This window comes from Bombus affinis, unplaced genomic scaffold (assembly GCF_024516045.1).
Source record: "Bombus affinis isolate iyBomAffi1 unplaced genomic scaffold, iyBomAffi1.2 ctg00000612.1, whole genome shotgun sequence".
NCBI lineage: Eukaryota > Metazoa > Arthropoda > Insecta > Hymenoptera > Apidae > Bombus > Bombus affinis.
The window spans coordinates 1,438-7,500 of NW_026109224.1; the positions used below are offsets into that span (position 1 = coordinate 1,438).

Here is a 6,063-nt window from a genome sequence, read left to right on the forward strand (position 1 = left end):
CAAGGAGCTACTTCTCCGAAAGAACCGTACAGATTGCTGGGAAAAACGAAGCAGTGAGCAAGCCCGTCACGAAAGGATGCCCGCAGGGATCGGTACTGGGACCAAGTTTCTGGAATCTCGTATTTGATGACCTGCTGGCTGAGCTAGCGGGAAACGCGACAGGGTGCGAACCCATCGCGTACGCGGACGACATCGTGATTCTAATTGCCGGCAACACGAGGAACGAGCTCCAGGAAAAGGGGACAGGAGGTAGTTACCCGAGTCTCTACCTGGTGCACCAGGAAGAAGCTAACGTTATCGGCACAGAAAACGGAGATGCTGCTCGTCAAAGGTAAGCTGGACGCGGAGAGGCCACCGATTATTAAGATTAGCGGCAGGAATATAAGGATGGAGCAGGCAATCAAATACCTCGGAGTGCACCTCGAAGGAGGGCTAAAAGTCAACAAGCACGTGGAGGCAATAACAGGTAAGTGTCAAAAACTCTTCAACAGCCTCGCGAGGGTGGCCAAGGCGAAATGGGGACTCGGACACGCAGCCATGCGTACTCTGTACAGAGGGCTGTACGAGCCGATAACCACATACGCCGCAGCCGGCTGGAGCGACCTACTGAAAGGGAAAGCGAGGAGCAAGCTGATAAGGTCACAGAGGATGGCACTCCTCCGAGTGACCAAGGCCTATAGAACCACGTCAACCGAGGCACTGCAGGTTATCGCAGGAGTCATTCCTATTGACCTCCTAGTCGAAATCAGGGCAAGACTCCACAATAAGAAGAGGAGGCGCGACGAAGCGCCCGACGAGAAATCCATTGTCGGCGAGGCGTTAGATAAGTGGCAAGAGCGCTGGCAAACAACGCCAAAGGGCAGGACGACCTTCGACTACTTTGCTAGCATCAAGGACAGACTGGAGAACCGCTGGGTGAGACCCGACCACTACACGACACAGTTCATTAGCGGCCACGGGGATTTCAACGGTAAGCTCAAGTCATTCAACCTCAGCGAATTGGACACATGTGAATGCGGCGAAATAGAAACCGCCCCATCACATCTTAGAAGACTGTCCAATCTTCGATGAAGAAAGGCAGGAATTCCGAAATGCACTGGGAGAACTCGATCTGCGCTGGCCGGAAGAAAAGCGGGAGTACGTAACAAAAGACGTATACCCCCACTTCTGTCAGTTTGCAAGGAAAGTACTCCAAGCGAAGGAGGAGAAGAGAAGGAACGCCCTACGAGAAATGGGAGGTGCAACGCAGCCAGGGCGACTGCCAGGAAGAGGATCGACGCAACTGGAGGGGCAGGCAGGCCGGCCTCTAAGGCATAGTCCAAGACTGGCCCAGTGCGTGCCCGTACAACGACGGGAACAAGAGGAAGAAACCAACGAAGAGGGACTCTCCGAAGAAGAAGACGGCGACACCCAATAGTAGAGGAGCAGGAAGGAGACGAAGAAGAAGAAGATAAAACAGCGAAGAAGGGATACACGCACGAAAACACAGGACCCATGACAGGACAATACACAAAACACTGGGAACAGGAAGAGAACTAAGGATAAGAGGACAAGAAAACCAACACGAGCCGGAGATAAGACCTGCGACCGTCAGTGCAGGCGACGCTCACGCAAATGAGTGCCGTGACGGTGCAGGGACAATCGGCTGCAAAGCCAACCTGCTGGGACCGAGCTATATGCTGGCAGCTCCGCCTCCCCGTGGCCCCCGCTGGTAACGGTGCTGCGCGATGCGCGCATCGCGCGGCGCCGGCTAAGCGAGCTGCCGCCCGAAAGGGTAGGTTCAACTTGCCCACTGACCCGAAAGGAGAGGGCAGGGTTTTTCCAAGTCGCGCGCCGACCACCTATGCGCGCCGTTCCCCGGGCATTGGACGTCAGAAAGTAGGATATAAATAACATCTAGCGAAGCCAGTATGAGTGCTACACTCCGGGAATGGCGTGGCCGGCCCAACGGTCGAGCCCCTAATCGCTCAATACTACTTGTCCCTATCTACTTTCTAGCGAAACCACTGCCAAGGGAACGGGCTTGGAAAAATTAGCGGGGAAAGAAGACCCTGTTGAGCTTGACTCTAGTCTGGCATTGTAAGGAGACATGAGAGGTGTAGCATAAGTGGGAGACTGTTTAATCGCCGTCGCCGGTGAAATACCACTACTTTCATCGTTTCTTTACTTACTCGGTTGGGCGGAACGCGTGCGCCGGTGTTTCGACCCGGTCGTCACGGTGTTCTAGAGCCAAGCGTGTAAGAGTGGCGTTAGGCCTTTCCCGGCCGATCGCCAAATATACTCCCGCGTGATCCGCTTCGAGGACACTGCCAGGCGGGGAGTTTGACTGGGGCGGTACATCTGTCAAAGAATAACGCAGGAGACTCCTTGGTCCGTGTTTCAAGACGTCCTGAGAGTACCCAAAGCAATAGCGTCGCCGACCGGTAATTCGAGATTTGGCCAGTCCAAGATATCCGCGCTGCTAACAGCTGCCAATACCCGAGCACGGGACGTAAGCCCGAGACTGCGGAGTAAGGGCGAAGCTTGCGGCGGTCCAGACGCACACACACATATTCGAGAAAATGGATTGGTTGCGGCCCGATACCGTGCGTGTACCGTCGTGCAGTCGGCCGGGCGACCGAGGGTCTGCCGCGTACGCCGAAGCGACGCGACAGGCGCCCACTCGGGCCGTAGACCGACACACAACGGGTCGCGACGTTCTACTAGGGGAGAAGTGCACGACTACGGACACCGGCGCGTTCGACACCGAAGGTGGCGTGCCCTCGCTAATGGAACCACGAAGGCCCACCCGGAGCATCGCTCACCAACGGGAACCGGCGCCGTCGACGATGAATCTCCCCATTCGATCTTTTGGGTTTCTCAGGTTTACCCCTGAACGGTTTCACGTACTCTTGAACTCTCTCTTCAAAGTTCTTTTCAACTTTCCCTCACGGTACTTGTTCGCTATCGGTCTCGTGGTTGTATTTAGCCTTAGATGGAGTTTACCACCAACTTAGGGCTGCACTCTCAAGCAACCCGACTCTAAGGAGAGATCCTCCCGAAACGCGTTCCGGTCGCTACGGGCCTGGCACCCTCTGTGGGTACATGGCCCCATTCAAGATGGACTTGGACGCGGTTCGACGTCACGGGATAAACGGATCCTCCCGAACACTACATTTCCCAACGGCGGAACCGCGGGATTCAGTGCTGGGCTAATTCCTGTTCGCTCGCCGCTACTAAGGAAATCCTTGTTAGTTTCTTTTCCTCCGCTTAGTAATATGCTTAAATTCAGCGGGTAATCTCGCCTACTCTGAGGTCGCTTCAACGTCACGACACGAGACAAAAATGTGATTTTTTTATTCAAAGAAAAAAAAAACACGTTCGTGCCGTGTATGCGCGAACACTTCGAACAAAGCTATGAAACTCCAGTACGAGAGAAGGTGGTATTTTTTTTATCTCTATATGCGAAAATCGCCTCAAAGAGAAAAAAAAATAAAAATTCGAATAGAACGAGAACACTCTTTCCTTCCAGAGAAGCGTTTTAAGCATCGCGCCAAAGTGCCCTTTTCTTCGTACGTCGTATCATGTTCGAGCTAAGACTCACGCCAGACATCCTAAAACGATCGTCGGTGATTTTTAACGCCCGTCCTCAGTCTCTTACAGCCGTTTCTCTACTCTCGACAAATTCCAGCGGTTCCTTGTTTTCTGCCGGCACAGAGATCGAAACGGCAAAGTTTCTTTGCTCTGTACCGACGACGACGAAAACGCACGGGAACGCACGCAAGTGGAAAAGCGAGCGAGACGTACACTGTGGTGTGTTCGGGGACTGGACGACCGTCGACGTTAGGATGCGCGGTCCAGCGATAGACGCCGAAAAGGCATGGGATGACCAACACTCTCTGTTTTTCGAGTACTTGTAGCGCCGAATTGCCTTAAAAAAAAATCACACGCGCGCACGACTATCACGTCGTACGCGCGTGTATACCTCGTCTTTAATTAAATCAAAGTTTCACTCCAGCCTCGCCAAAGGGGATCGTCTTCTTCCTCGTCTACGATCTCTTCTCCTGTACGTGTCCAGAGATTCTCTCTGGCATGACGACGACGACCATCCAACGACTTTGTAACGGACTCTCGTGCGCATCTTCGTCAGGTACGGAAACGTTGCGCAACACCTCGAGCTTGGTAAAACACCCGTAGCCGATCATAGACACGCGCTAGTTCGCACACGATTTCTACGATTTCCGACGAACGTGGCTTTGGGCCAGGGCCGGCGGGCAGAGAGATACGCGAACGACGGGGAAAATTCGTCCCGATACAAGTAACGCGTACTCTCCGATCTCCGCGCAACGCCTGGGGATCATCTCCCTAAGTCATCAGCGCTCGAAGAAATCACGTGTGCGTTCCCGGATCTACGGCTCTCTTTCGGGGATAAATTACAAGCACAGAGTATGTTAAACGCAACGACGACCCATCGATGCGACGGTCCTCGTCGTTGTCAGTCGCTCGCGCAGAGTATATCTCTACGCACGAAGAGACGGAGTGGGCATTAGATCCCTGGGGCTATTCGAGTAAAACGTCTTAAGAAAAGACGGTTGTACGGCAAAATTCCGCACCGTTACCAAGTTTACTTTTATCTGAGGCTGTTCTCCTTCTCTCCTCTCTCGACCGAGTTCCCATATTTGCTTTCTCTCAGTCTCGCCAAAATAATATTCATTTAAGACGACGTCGGGGGCGCGGACATCGTGCTCATCGAAAACCTGCAAACGTATGCAAATCTGCTGATATGAAAAAAAAATCGGTCACGAGGACAACACTACGTATATATATATATATATATATATATATATAATATATTCGATAACCGACACGAAGCGGTGCATAAGCGGGCGGTCGTACGAAAGGACGACTCACGACGCCGCTAGCACTCACGCAGGTCCGTGACGGTTCTCTCCGCTCTTATTCGTATCCTTCTTCGTGCGCTTCCTCCGACTCTGAAACGTTCTACGTATCGTAAGAACGACGGCGGGTTGTCGAAGGCACCAAGGGACAGAGAGAGACAGAGGTAGAGTTTCGTAGTGTCTCCCGTGAACACGATAGTTTATATATCGAGCATGCGTACGAATTGCACGGTCTCGACACGACCGCGACGAACGCCGACGAGCGTCCAACAATCGCTCGTACGTCGCGTACGTTCTCTCGCGTCCGCTCTTGTTCGTATCCTTCTTCGTGCGCTTCCTCCGACTCTGAAACGTTCTACGTATCGTAAGAACGACGGCGGGTTGTCGAAGGCACCAAGGGACAGAGAGAGACAGATAGAGAGGAACGACACGCAACGCAAGCAGTCTTAGGTTTACGTGAGCAACCCTCAGCCAGGCGTGGTCCAGGAATTGTATCCGTGGACCGCAATGTGCGTTCGAAATGTCGATGTTCATGTGTCCTGCAGTTCACACGTTGACGCGCAATTAGCTGCGTTCTTCATCGACCCACGAGCCAAGTGATCCACCGTTCAGGGTAATCTTTTCATATATTTTTTAAAACTCTTGTACTCCATGTACTCTTAATACTCGGTTCGAGCGAAGCCGAGATCCGACACGACCGACCAACGGGAATCGGACGCGCAGAAGTCGCCGGAAGATCGACGACACGAAAACGTTCGAAAATGAAATCCGACGAACGCGCGAAGATACGCGCGTCCGCCGGCCGGGCGAAAAGTACATTATGATATATAACAACCATCGAGATCGAAGCTCCGTTCGTCAGGAAACGACGGGGATATAACACCCGATTCTGAATCCTCTGTGCAGCACACGATCTCGCGAAGAAATACGCACGGTGGCTAGCCCATATATATATATATATGTGTGTGTGTGTATATATAATACGATATGCATTCCTCTCGTCCAATTATTCAAGAAAAAGAGCGTGCGCCTCCATCGTTCGGGTGATGTAAAGATTCGATGGGACTCGCGCGACCCTCGGCCTCGAGCGGTCTTTCCTCCCAATATCCAGAAGCCGAGCTTTGAAAAAACTCTAGCGACGGCACGGGTGTCCGACTCACGACATCGAGGCTTCGAAGTCGGCGAT

At 52.8% G+C, this 6,063-nt stretch overlaps 1 non-coding gene across 1 annotated transcript; it reads right to left on the minus strand.

Annotated features, from left to right (window-relative positions):
* Positions 1–5,338: 5,338 nt before the first annotated feature.
* On the minus strand, positions 5,339–5,493 carry LOC126928162 (5.8S ribosomal RNA). Its single transcript, XR_007716380.1, has one exon. It is a non-coding gene; the product is annotated as a 5.8S ribosomal RNA (ribosomal RNA).
* Between the last annotated feature and the right edge of the window lie 570 nt (positions 5,494–6,063).